General features: G+C 32.5%; 1 protein-coding gene across 1 annotated transcript in view; it reads left to right on the forward strand.

The window, feature by feature from the left end:
- The first annotated feature begins 4280 nt into the window (after window positions 1–4280).
- LOC129744745 (uncharacterized) overlaps window positions 4281–14909 on the forward strand; it is a 298023-nt gene continuing 287394 nt past the window's right edge. The window contains exon 1 of the mRNA XM_055737436.1: window positions 4281–5840. The gene's annotated coding sequence lies outside the window, so the exon portion shown is untranslated. The remainder of the gene's footprint in view (window positions 5841–14909) is intronic.

Below are 14909 nucleotides of genomic sequence, written 5' to 3' on the forward strand. Positions count from 1 at the left end.
TTTTTTCGTTTTTTCCTATAATTGCTGGAATAGTTTTAGTCTCAAACTGGAAAATTGAAAAAGGTCAACATGTATGAATATTTCTGTTAAAATTTAAAAAGGTCTTCGAAACTGCTCCAGTTTAGTTGCATGAATATTTAGACTGATGTTTTATGGTGAAGTTGCATATAAACAGAAGCTTACTGTGCTTGATTTATTCCGTATAATTATTTAACTAGCAGCTCATTTTAAAATATGTTTTTGTTGAGGCTTTTAGCTATCCAATGGTTCATAGTTTATCACGGCGATCGGCAGCCTAACATTTTTTTGTTTCCGAAAAATAAACAGAATGATTTGATTTTTTTGTCATCAAACTTAAGGTTCTCTACTAGGTGAAACTATATTACCCTTGATATTAAGCATTTTTTTCATCTCAACACTGTAAAAAAGTTGACGTCTATCACTTCAGTATAAATATTTTAATTTTTTTTTTAAATATACACAGATGCCTTTTTGATTGTTTTCGATTAAGAAATAAACTTATTTCTTAATTTTGTCAAGAGATTTATCATCGAAATTCATGTTTGTTACTAATTTTTTTTTCCTTAAATTGAGCAGGGAAAAGCCCTTGGAAGTTGGTCTATTTCCAAAAACCATTCTCCCAAAGGCATAAAACCTCCTCATACATTTATTGATTTTTTTTCTGATTTTTTCAAAACAAAATAACTATTTTAAAGTTTAACATTTCTTTTTTTTAAAACTATTTCATTATTTGATGATTTGGTTATTTGCGGCGATATTGTGGATAGCGGTTTCGTGGTGAGGTGGTTTTGTGGCGGGTGGTTTTGTAGTGGACGGTTATGTGGCGGCACACAGTAGTTCAAAACCTCAAAAAGCTGGAAAAAGTCAATTTTTCAAGACAGCGACAACCAATTTTTTATGTTGGAATAGAATCTCCAATATTCAAGGAACGTTATGATGTAGTTAAATATTTTCTAAGACTTTTTATTCACCATCCATGGAACAAACATGAACAATAACTTGAACACAAGAATTAAAAATAGCAATTTTTATTCTCAACCCAAAACATTTAAAAAAAAGCTTAAAAATCTTTGAAAATTTATAAATGTCTATACCGAAGTAATATAATATAATCTATTTCACAGTTTGGAGATTTTTTTTTGTTTCGATTATAGTCGTTTTACCATCTTTATGGCATACGCGACTTTATCAACGTTGCAGTTGGCGGATCGTTATTGAAAAACTTGTCCGGTACAACTGTGTTCGATGTTTGCTCTTGGGCTCGAACTCGCGGACATCGGCTCAGGAGACAACAGACTTGCCAACTGAGCTATATCACAAGCCCCAGAGTTTGGAGATGAAAAACGTCCTCAATATAATGAATTTAGAACCCAAAATTAGATGATCAAAAATTTTCGATTTACTCTATTTATTTTTTGGAAGCAAAAATATAGCTTGCATTACCGATCGCCGTAGTAAATTATATACCGTTGAACAGGTGAAAGCCTCATCAAAAACATATCTGAAAATCAGCTGCAAGTTTTTGCTATATTTTGAATACGATGTCTTTGAGTGGAACGTTATTTGGTTCAAAAATGGAAACTTTGATGTATTTATTCGGTGTAAACCAAGCATTGTTTGCTTCGATACATGTGCAACTTCACCAGAAAACATCAGTTTAAGTATTAATACAACTAATCTAGAAGAATTTTTGGGCCCATAATTAATATTAACAAAAATATTGGTAAATAATTCAAAATATTCAATTTTCCAGTATAAAGCCTCAAACCCGTTTTAACAATTATAGAAAAAAATAAACTTTGAAAAAAAATTCAATCTCTTTGGTTTTTCAACTTTCCACCCATAATTTTAACAAAAAAGCTTGTTATTAATTTTTTCCAACTTTTTTTATTTTGAACCACTGTGCGGCGGTGGCTGGCAGAGAAAGTATATAGAGAACATTCGTGTTGTGGCGATAGTGGTGGGTATGTATATTCAGTGAAGAATTTGATTTTTTCAAAACCACCAGTGAGATTGCTTTCTGTTAAAGGAGCTCTTACGAACTGGTTTGCTAATAGATTAACGATTCAGTTTGTTTTATTTGTAAGTCATACCTACTAGATAATTAGCTCAGTTGGTTTTGAGGTGGGCTATTACTTGGCGTTTGAAGTCTACTTTGTTGGGTATGATTTTCAAGTATGCCGGAAGCGTAATAAATTTTGATTTGCTGAAGTATTCAGGTGACTTTTTCGATTTCGATCTGTGGTTCATCTGGTGGATTTGTTGGTTGTGGTGGAAACCTGGATTGTATGGCATATTAAATATGGTTCCCACTTTTGAGTTCCCTTAGTGCGGCTCTTGGTAATATTGATGGCGAGGATTGGAGGAATACCCAGAAAACCAGAAGTCGTATTTTATTTTACAGATTATATCGTATAGAATGTTATTTAAACTCATTTTCGTATATCTGCACCTACAATGTGCGGCCCATGCATATTCTTTATCGTGTTTAAATGCATTGCATGATTTTATTACGACAATACAATCCAAATCAAGAATATATGTGCTAATGTACCTAAATGGCCTCCAAAATGATACTGGTTTTGCTGCATTATATACGATTTGTTTAGACGTATATTTGCACGTATATTTGTGTTGCAAATTCGAAATACCCACCAAATGGTTGTCTGGATAGAGGGTTAAGCTTGAATCAAAGATTGCTTTAATCAAGAATTTTCGATTTTAAATCAGATAAGAGCAAAGGGGTTTTACGCAGAAAATGACTTCTAAAATGCGCTAGTCATCTGCACTGATAAAACGAAAAAATTCATCAAAATGATCCAACAAATCTAGTACAGATCTATCAAGCTCCACTGAGAGTCAGATTAAATTTGAATAGAGGAGAACGGGGATAATTGATCCCCTTTTCTTATTTTCATCATATCTTTTTGTGAAAAATTAGCAACTCGCCGTTTTTAACATTTTCTGACAGCGTGTAATTTCAAGTTTTTATGCTTTAAAAGTTAGAACGTTACATGAACTCGTAGATGAACAAGAAGCTTTTTCGTTGTTATATTATTTCAGTTACAGGAGAATTGATCCTTTACTAAAGGAGACTTGATCCTTAATTCAGGATGCCCTGACCCTTGGCAAAAATTAAGTAAGATCCAAAGACAGAAGGCCAGTTGACTATTTTTTGCCATATTAGTTCTCATTTGACACTTTGTAAGTAAAGAGAGTTCTAAAAGTTTGTTCACTACCCTAGAGTCATTGCACACTTTAAGGCGCAATTTCCTAGTTTTTAGATAATACTGATAATTACTGTATAAACATAATTCATTGGGCAGATATTAGTAATTTCATAATAACCAATGATCATGATCCATTCAGAATAAAAATATATCTTTTTGGGCTCTAGGGATCAATTACACCCATTACATACATTTTGGAAAAAGTATTCTTAAAAAAAATTGAGTGTTTAGAATTGCTTTGGAAATATGACATTATGAAGTTTATTTTATACTTCAACGGTTGACATGTTGGAATAAATATTTTTTTGTAATTTTTTCATGTGAGAAAAATTTTAAAATTATAAAAAAATCAACAAATCACATTGAAAAAATCCCAATAAAGTTCAATATCTCGAAAAATGAAATTTTTATAATTTGTTGAGATAACAGCATTGTTGTGATGTTCAATCTGGTACTTTTTTTTAGAACATTTGATATTTGTAAGACATCTATTTCGAGAAATAGTAAAGGAATCGAGTATCCCCAGGGATCAAATATCCTCATTCTCCCCTACTGTATTAAGAGGGCAACGTTATTTATGAGCCATCCCACTGCTATTGTTTAGAATCGCAATATCTGAGCTCTGAGGAAAACAGCCGGGAAAACATCGACGAAACCTTCAACAACAACTCGAAAAGCTCCGAAGTTGAATCCAGACGCGCTCATGCACCGGTCCCACGTTAGTCTGAAAAGCTCTCTCTCCATCCGTTTTCCATCGAACCCCTAAACCGAAAGACAATTCAACAGGAGGATGTTTTCCCTCAAAGCAGAACCAGCAAAAGCTTTTCTGCATGAGAGGAAGTAGGCAAGAGAGCGCGAGCCAATGGAATGGGAGCGGAGAAAATGTCGCGGTGCTGCTGCAGCAGGACGTTCCGAATCCACCGACCGAAGCCAGCAAACCAGCTGATGATTTTTCGGGGCTGCTGCTGCAGTTCTACACTCCGGCTGTTCGGTTGGCGGAAACAGTTTGTTGCTGACGTTTGCCAAGGGCTGGCGTACTTTGGCTTGATTTGGCCCATCTGTTCCAATCGAAAGAGTGAGTTCAAACCGCCTGTCTGTCGTCTGGGAAAATTTGTGCTGCGGGTCGGTTGGCCTTTTCCCCCTTTTTCCCCCGTGTTTCCGGTTGACGGTAGAGGGGGTTGGGGTTGGTCGGATTTTTTCCGTTGTTTTACTGGTAGTATCTTCTTTTTTCGGCAAAAGGGAGTTTTGTTTTTTTTGTTGGGTACGATGGGTTAGTACGGAGAATTGCTGAATTTGGTGCAGTATTCGCGAATATTTGAAAAAGCTCCCCCACGTAAAAAAAAAATCGAAAAATCATCAGTTGCAGATCTCCAAACATGATTGATGGTTGTTTTAGAAAAAGTGTAGTGAAATGTGAAGTTTAGAGTTAAGAAGTGTTGATGAAGATTCAAGGTTTCACTGATCTCAGCCGTCTAGATAGAGTGTTTAAAACAAAATCGGTTAATGTCGGAAGCAGAATGTGAAGAAGAGTAAATCCTTAATTTTAAGGAAAAAAATAAATGTAACACTAAACATCAATCAAAATTTCTTGAAATGTTCACTCCCGAGGATTATACCGGTGGAAAGTAGGTGGCTCCAGAGAGAAGATGTTTCTCAAACTCCGTGAAAAATTCTTCAAGAATCTGTGAGTGTACGTCGGAAGGCAAAGAACCTCAAAATATACCGCAAGAAAGCAGCTGCTTCGAACAACCGCTCCAAACTACGACTTAATCAGAATTAGTCCCCCAGTCGAGGGAGTGAAGATCAATTTGTGGCGAAATTTAGCAGCTGTGGAAAAGTTTATTCTCGCGAGCTCACCATTCCTTTTCCGTTAGCAGTTTTTCTTCAAAATTCTTAGTCTTCATGAAAAGCATAAGCCACCCTCCCCACGATTTCATTAGTGCCACAAATTGAGTCAGTTCTTTTCGCCAAAACTAGTTCCAGGGGAATTGTGGCAAGTGGCAAAGAAAACCCCCGAAAGATCTGAGAAATCAACGGAAAAAGCTGCTGAAATATGTCACATCGCATCGGTTTCCAATAATTTATGCTGCTCACGAAAAATTTCTTTCCTCGCCAGAAAAGGCTTCGGGCAAGGAAAAGTTGCTGCTCTTCAAAATCGAATCAATTGTGTCAAGTGCTTCTGCCGATTAAACAAGGAATAAATAAAAGGAAAAATCGACGATTGGATACGCGAGAAAAGATTTTTTTTCTCCGAAGAGAAATCTGTTATTTATCTGATCCAACGGTTAATAACTTGGAGCCTAAAGAAGAAGAAAAAAAAACGAGTGAAATCAGACGCTAGTTGAATCTCGAATATCAAATTGTTGACGAATGGGCAAAATTACATAAATAAACCTACGATCGGATACGAATTTGTGACCCCAGTTAATTGAGGCTGTGTCTACAAGTTGTCCTTTGAGTAGCAGAAAGTGTAGAAATTCCAATCATAATATAAAGAGTGCGAGTAAATTTCAAGTTTTTTTGTAGTATTAAATAGTTATCATTCAAATTTGATTCAACACTTTTCGGATACAAATTGGCTTTTAAATGGTAAGTTCTGAATGGATTGGATAGTTTTTCATCATAAAATCTTTCTTTGTTAAACAAAGTCAATTTTGAAAATGTTTGATTACTCTTTCATCATGTCAAGATTCATTCTGATTTATTTTTATTATGATACATGTTTAACCCATTAGAGTCATTCTTTCTCGATACTGGTTTCTGAATTTCCCATTCATTTTTCATATATTTGAAGCTTACATAATTATATCATTCTCCCTGTGGTTGGAACTAAAATGTTTTTTTTTTAAGTTTAGAAATATTTCATTCATCAGTGATTAATATGTCATCACGATTCGAAGCTGTCACGAAAACCGTGATCCGGAAATTAAATTTTGGACATCGGTGTCAAAACTCCGACGGTTGGGTTTGGAATTGTGAAATCAAAATCCGAAATTATATTCATAAGGCAAATTCAAAATAAGCACAGCGGTTCAATTTTCAAAATAAAGAAAAGATATCAATCCAAAAACAGTAATTCAAATCAGATCTCATAGTTAAAAATGCATATCTTAGCTCAGAATAAGAAATTAAATTTAGGTATGCTGAGTCAGAATTCAGTTTTTATTAAAACTTGAATATTGAAAAACATCAGTAGGGAAAAATGTCAAGCAAAATGTTCTTCTCATAACTTAAAATTTTGAACCCCTAACTAAATTTTGATAAACGACTAAACTTAATCACAGGGCTTGAGGTATAGCTTAGTTGGCAAGTCTGTTGTCTCCTGAGCCGATGTCCGCGAGTTCGAGCCCAAGAGTAAACATCGAACACAGTTGTACCGGATAACGATCCGCCAACTGCAACGCTGATAAAGTCGCGAATGCCATAAAGATGGTAAAACGACTATAATCGAAACAAAAAAAGACTAAACTTAACCAAGAGCAACATTCTCGACTCAGAACTAAGGCCAAAACCTCGAAATCTTATTCTAGGTCTGCAATTCTACTATAGTTTGTCAAGAAATTTTCTCACTTATGATAGACATTCAAAGACTGTACTCGAAAAACTCAATCAATTCACGAAAGAAGTAGGTGAAGGTTTTTGGGTACAGTTTTTAGTCTCCATAACCAAATTTTCAACAAGAATATTCTCACTAAGTATGCCTGATTGCCCAGATTTTGCCCGAATTTGTTTACTTCAGTAACTGAATAAAAAAAATTATTGCTTGATACCGATTATGTATTTTGCGTTTAAAACAATGGTTTGAGGAATATTTATCTTTGATATCTTTGGTTCAAAAAAACACTTTCCGATTTTTTTTTCCAAATTTAGGTTGTAAATTTTAAAACCGAATGTCCGGTTTTTGCAAGGTTATTAGATAAAATAGCCCAAATTTGCCCTGCCAGGATAAGTGCGGAAAAATATCTGGTGAGCTTAGGTTTGAATCATTTCCGTGTTTTGGTTCCAAAAATCATCATTTGTTGCCTGTGACCGGATTGTGAAGTTCGTATTCAGTATATTATTTTCGATTTTCAGTTCGGTTTATCATCGTGACAAAATCCTGATATGAATATTTTTTTTTGCTTTTAAAACTAATTTTAGAGTCATATCTCATGTTCGATACTCATCATACCGGATTATTAAAAGAAAATATTTAAAATATCAAAAATTTTTTTAGATTTAGATTTGAATTATTTACTCTTTATTATAATGCAGAATTTGAACTTAAAAAAGTTCCATAATGGTAATCTAGAAAAGAAATATCAGAATTTCATCATTCCGAATTCTCATTCTGATTCATTAGTTTACGAATAAATAATTGAAGAAAGAGTTGAAGAAAATCAGAAATTCTTAATTTAACTAAGTGATTTCTGGTTAGGGATTCTGTTATAAAATGCATTTTATGGTTCAAAATTATAAGGAATTTTTGTTTTCAATTAAGATTCATAAATGGATTTCAAATTAGGATATCAGAATTTATATTCAGGTTCAAAAGGCAAAATCCAGATCAGAAATTGAAATTCATAATTGATCAAAACAAGACACAGCAATACACTCTTATAAAATAAAATCTGAACTCATTTTCAAAATTGCGTTCGTTGAAAAATCTAAATTTGAATTTAAATTTTTGTTGATAGTTTATTGTGGATAAAATAACTTGTATTTAATCTTCAAGTTTAGCAAAATTCATCTGGAAATATGTTTTAATGGCCTGTTGTTAAACATTATTTGTATTGTAGATACTTCAAAAACAAAGATTTAAACTAAAATCTGAGTGCATCAACAAGTTTTTCTTCAAAATGAAGCCTTCAAGATCCCTCATTTATTTTTTAAAGCTTCAAAAAAAGAAAAATTGAACACTTTTTGGCCTTTTTTTTCGAAAATAATGATTAACTGAATGAATTACTTTTATTAAAAAAAAGAACTTAAACCAAAATAATGAGACACTTTTAGTAACGCTTTTGTTTTTACTATAATTTGTGTAATTTAAGGCGTGCTGAAAATATCTAGATTTTGCTGCTTGTTTTCAAAAACAACTATTTTAGGGATCCAACACTTATAGTACGAAATACCATTTTGAACTCTGCATATGAAAGACTGACTTTCATGACTGGAGTCAAATAAAACTAACTGTGTTACTTGGGAAAAGTTGTTGAATTTCGATTTAAGATTCGATTCAACTTGTTGAATTTCGATGAAATTTTGGGAAATCTAATTTATTTTATCTGTGTATATTTGCATCTTATTCCTAGTGAACCTACATATAAGTGAAGCGACGTCTGAAACACAAAGTCCAATCGATACAAAAGAACTGTTATAATCGATTCCAATCGATCCTAGCTTTTGTCGTGGAGCTTCATCCGGTTCTAGCGAAATGTTTTAACTCTTTCCTAGAACCGGATTGAATAAATATTTAACAAAAGTTCAAACAAAGAATGATGTATCAATATTCGACAGCAACCAAAACACGTATCAATTTGAACTGAAAGTTCAATATATCAAAAATTGATAATCAGCGAGTCAGATTGAGAATCCAATTTTCAGACTTTGTTTCAGATGGAAAATTTAGGGCAACTGCATCTGTTATCCGGATGCAGCTTGGACAAAAAAAATCCTCAGCACTGTTTTGTGGTTCAATGTTCAAGCTTAAAATGAACGTTCAGTAAATCCAACAAAACGATATTGTATATCATGCCCGGTGGATCGCGATAAACGGCATGAATGACTTGAATTTTATTAACAATCACATATTTTTCAAACTATGAACACGATCCACCAGAGCCGTGAAAAAATAGCATCTTTTCATAAATTCGTATGACGTGCTTTAAAATAATCTGCCTGAACTACAACAGCAATCACAATACTCTCCTTGGTTGAGTTTTCAATAAGAAAGCTAAAAGCTCCACGACAAAAGCTAGGATCGATTGGAATCGATTATAACAGTTCTTTTGTATCGATTGGACTTTGTGTTTCAGACGTCGCTTCACTTATATGTAGGTTCACTAGGAATAAGATGCAAATATACACAGATAAAATAAATTAGATTTCCCAAAATTTCATCGAAATTCAACAAGTTGAATCGAATCTTAAATCGAAATTCAACAACTTTTCCCAAGTAACACAGTTAGTTTTATTTGACTCCAGTCATGAAAGTCAGTCTTTCATATGCAGAGTTCAAAATGGTATTTCGTACTATAAGTGTTGGATCCCTAAAATAGTTGTTTTTGAAAACAAGCAGCAAAATCTAGATATTTTCAGCACGCCTTAAATTTTGTTGGATGAATTTTAGGCATGCTGAAAATAACAAAATTGACGCGTTCGATAATATCGTCAAGTGCTGTTAAATTGAGATTTGCCAAGAGTTGATTTCACAGTTTTATGCTAATTCGATTTTTTTGTACAGCTAATATTTCCTGTTTTCTGTATTGAAATGTTACTTCTCAACAATGAAATGCTTAAAAAGAGAACAAAGTTTGCCTTTGTTTTTGTCAGTTTGTTTTTCCAGATTTATGACCATGTTTAGGACATGTTTAATGAACAAGTTTTAATAATTTTGATAGTGCGGTAAATTCTTTTATATCGGTCGTTTCTTCAAGTGGAGTGCAATAAACGTAAGTCGTAATCGTGTGTGGAGTTGGTGGAGGTGAACAAATTAAAGGGGCTGGTACTGCGCCTTCCGAACTGATCCAGAACCGTTATGCTCCCAAAGTGCTGTTAGATTGCAGCAGGTGAACTCAGAACTCCGAAAATTTAAGATTAGTACCTGTTTTTCATTTCAATTTTCCAAGTATTCGTTTAATAGGTATAACTAGTTCATTTTTTTTGCTAAACATGCTTGATTTCCTTTTTCAAATTATAAATGTTTATTATGAATTTACAATGAATATATTCACTCAAATTGGTGGGAAAAAAACGGAAATGAATTTAAAAGTATTGATTTTTCAAAACATTACTTTGTGCTTTTCAAGCATTTAAGCTCTAAATACTTTTAAAATGTGAGGCAAAGGAAAGAGAAAAGAATCCAAGAGTTTTTGAAAAGGCAATAATCATAGAAAAACAATTTGGAAACATTTGTGTCTAAGTATTACAATATAATTCATTTTTATTTTAAGTTGGAATTTGAAATGTATGGTTTGAAAACAAATGTAAAAAATATGAAGTTCCTCTAGAATCGATTTGAAAAATAAACATGTAAATGAAGAATTCCGAGTTCACTGATTTAAGGTGGATATGAGTAGTCAAACAAGCTAAGATAAGCTAAGCTAACACCGAACTGCTCAAAAAAATTGCATTGAGAAATCAAATTGAAGGAGAACGTTCACTTTATTCTTGAGTCAAGGAAGTGCTTTTTTGGGTTTAAAAATTGTGGTATTTCGATCTGATATCAAATTTGTTTACAATTAATTTCATATATCTAAGTTTAAGTTGAATTCTAACGCTGAAACATCTAATCTGCTTATATTCGTATCAACAAAACTTGAGTAACTACTAACTTTTAAATTTTGAATTTGTTTTGTTTGTTGAACATGTTTAAGACTGGCTTGACTATATCCACGTACACTCTTGACGTTTAGCGTTTTTTTAAGAGTTTCGTTAATTTTCGTTTGAAACACATGACATCATTCAATCTGGAGAAGTCGTAATACAATACAATGATTAAAATAGAAAAATAGAAATTAAAGCAAAATTCATAAAAATTCAACCACATCTTGATTTGAAACAAGGTTCAAATGCCTTAAATTCAAGAAAGTTCTGCAAAAACCAATGATGTGACGTATCAAATATCATGAAAATTTTAGAATAAAATAAAATTTAAAACAAAAGAAATTATAACAAACATCACTTTAAACAATTTATAACTTTAAAATTTTCATAAGAATATGTGTACGGAAAACAAATTTTATTTTAAGGTAAACCGGGGTAAGTGGGGACGATGGCTATTAAAACAATACTGCGATCTATTTTTTCTAACTTTTAATGAAGAATGTTAAATTTACTTGTAATTTCTCCAATAACTACGATGTCGAGTTGATGTGCATCTTTTTCAATTGCAAATTTCTCGTAAACTAGCTGGTTCTTGACGAAAAACTCTACACTGAAACAGTCCTTACATTCGAAACATCCAGTTATGAAAAGAATCAACGGTTAAAAATGAAGAAAAAAGAGTTTATTTACAAAAATTTAAAAGTTTGTCTCTAAACTCTACCTGGGGTAAGTGGGGACGGCTTTATACATATTTGATGTTTACACATTTTTTTTTCAATTTTCTCTCAAACGTGGTTTTAGCTGCCCCTATTAAACTGCTCTAATTTCTATGAACAAGGCCAACACAAGTATCAAATTCTTGTTTTATTACCCCTTTTGATTTATCCGTAAATCCCGAAGGGGAAAATAATTAAAGATCAAGGTGTTTTAATGGAAAAAATGATCAATTTTTGTTTACAAATATATTGCATGCAAGCTTTTGTCTAATATGTTCCAATTTATTGAAAATTTGGATTATTCTTTAGTTATCTTCAATACCCCCCCCCCTCCCCCCTCCTCCCGCCATGGGTGGTGTATCAGCTCCAAGTCAAGTGACATAGAAAGGATTTCAAATTTGTTCCGGTCTAATTGAATATTAAAAATGACATATGAGAAAAAAAAAATTACTATCTATCTTCTCACCTTAAATCCGGCCCTTACTGTACAAACAAAAGGTCTTATGAACTTGACTCATCACTCACATCAATAATAATCCACCTTTATCAGCCCTTATTTGTTCAAAGTTAATTATCCTCACGCAATTCGACGAACGACGAAACATTTCTTCATTATTTCTCTACGATTCCCTTAATTACACTTTTATAGTTCCGTTCATAAAATTGACTGTTCGAACTTCTCTCGAACGCCCGTAGTTTATTTGTCCAACTTCCTCCAGGAAACTTCCGCCCCACAAAAACTTCATCCTGACTTAGACCTTAGCCCGATATTGGATTCCGAACCGATTGAGATACACTTTTGCGCTACACACGGAATGCTGATGAGCTACGATATCGGAAGGTAACTTGCTACCAATACCTAAATGGAACCGGAATTCTTTTCCTTTGATTCCGAGCTCATTTCTCACAGTTTCCGGAGCCGGTGTTTTATTAACTCCGGCAGTCTCACGCGCAAAAGTTACCGAAGAAGTAGGGATAGATGATTATAGGTTTCCGACTATTTTACGACTGCCAAAAAACCGATTGGGGGATAAGAGGGATGAAAATCTCCTTAGAAGGTAGTAGCGAGAAAAAAAGACCCGACCGACAAAAGTTATTCCGTCGGGAGTCGCACTTTTCCATCTACCTACTCACGAAAAGCCAGCTGTTGCGAGCTCATTAATTTTCCAAAGCGGTTCATTGAATGCCGCCGTGCGTCGTGTATTGGGCCCAACAACAGTTTCGTATCGGTTTTTCCAAGTTGAAGGCAAATATTTAGCGTCTGGAATTAATCAGATGAACGACGAAGCAGCGCACACAGGTCGTTGGAATTCCGGGCAGGTGTTTTTCTTCACTTCGGAATTTTCGGAAAATCAAACGAATGTTTGCGGAGGTGGCTCCAAAGAATCGGTTTTGATTTATCGTTTGACAAATCATTGTGCGATTGCCAAACGGAATCAACAGAGTTGATAAGAAGTTCTTTGATTTCTCGAATTTTCCTTCATAAGCATTGAACGATTTATGGAACGACAGTTTAAAATTATCATTTCTATTTTTCTTGATGAGAGAAAATCTCAAGGCCTTAATAAAAGTTTTCCTAGACATTTGAATTTGGAAAAGTGTTTTCAATCATTTCATAAGCGAGTGTTCAATTTATATTGTTTTGCTTCCAAGAATTCAAGGGTAACACATTCTCTAATACCTCTTAAGATTTGACAAATGCTCAATTTCGTCCTTTTGCTACGAATATGGGAATATTTCGTAAGCCAGTTGAGTGAAAAAAACTATTATTGAAAAAAAATTCACTTGTTATTTCAACAAGTAAATGTAACTCATGTGAAAGTAGGTACGTGTTTAACCCCTGCGTTGCCACACATCCATTTGGGAAAAGTTAAAATCAAAAAAAGGATTCTACAATAAATTTCTTGTATTTTTTTTTGATATTTTTTTCAAGTATTTGCGACCCATTCGCTTTAAAACAATTTCTTAGCAGTCTAGATTTTAAATTTGAAATAAATATTTCCAAATTAAAGTTTTAAAAATTCATATTTATCTGAATTCTAAAATAAATGTCAGATCAGGAAAAAAATTACCTAGGATTAATTGTTAGGAAAATGACAACAATTGTTACACATTATTTAACTTAATTTACATTTCTTTTGTTAATTTTAGGGCTCATTTAAGGGTGGATGAAAAATTCCGTTTTAAGTGTTTTGAATTGGAAAAAAATTAATAGCGATTTTAAAGATAAATTTTTGATTAGGAAAAAATCAAAGATTTATGTTTTTAGAAACCAAAAATTGAGAATTTTTCAAACAAAGTCAAATTTTTCAAAATAATTTCAGAAAATTTCCGGGTTTTATAAATTTATTTAAAAGTTTGTAAAAGCTGTACTTTAAAATTCGGTTATTTTATTTGAAAATTTAAATAAAAGAAGACGAAAAAGATAAACATTTAAGCAGTTTTTTCTCTCAAAAAACCTGTCTAACCATTATATAAACTTATTAATAGAATTAAATAATTCAAAAGAACAGCATTTTTGTGCTTATGTTTTAATGACTAATTCAGTTGATTTTAGCGTCCTGAGCTCGAATCTTTTGTCAAATTTGGACTATCAAGTTTTGTTTTTATGATGCAGAGTTTCAAATTAGGTCATTTTTATGTGAAATCAATCATTGATAACTCATTAAGTTTCAAACTTCTATCTAAGAAAAAATCTGATTCTGATTTTGTTAATTATACTTCTTTCGATTAAGGAATTATATTTAGTTGATGATGATGCACGATCTTAAAAAAGCTAAATTCAACAGTTTTTAAAAATTTGGTAAGATACCATTGCAAGATTTTTGACAATATTGCAGAAAGTTTTGAAAAAAAAACTTGACTTCATTTAACAAATTTGTTGAAACCTGCAAAACAATTAAATTTATGTTTTGAAAAATATCTTAAATACAATTTGGTTAAAAACTTCTTTAAAAGTTCGTTGAATGGGAAAAACTAAACAAATAGAAAACTTCTATAATTTTTTTTCGCAGAACTCAAAATTACTTGAAGTTATAACGAAAGTTATGAGCCGTTTCAAATAAAGAATTTACAAAAAAAAAAGGAAAGTTGATAATTTATTCTAAACTATTTTTTTATAATGTTCTGTTTGTGTTTTAAAGTTTCGTCATTATAGTGTAGAACTTTCTTAAATAATTTCAACCCATTTCAAAAATTATTTTAATAACAAAAACTGATAGAAAAATTAAATGTTTAGATTCAGGGCTCTCAAAAAAGTCAAAATTGCGTTTTCAATTCATTACACCTAGGAATAATGTGAATTTTGTGGCGTTGTGTAATTTATCAAAACCTATTTAAATATTATGTTGAGTATTAAGAAGAACACGAAACTCAAAATAAAATTGAGACTGAAATTGGTTTCTTGAAAAATATTTCA

The sequence above is a fragment of the Uranotaenia lowii genome, chromosome 2 (assembly GCF_029784155.1).
Source record: "Uranotaenia lowii strain MFRU-FL chromosome 2, ASM2978415v1, whole genome shotgun sequence".
NCBI lineage: Eukaryota > Metazoa > Arthropoda > Insecta > Diptera > Culicidae > Uranotaenia > Uranotaenia lowii.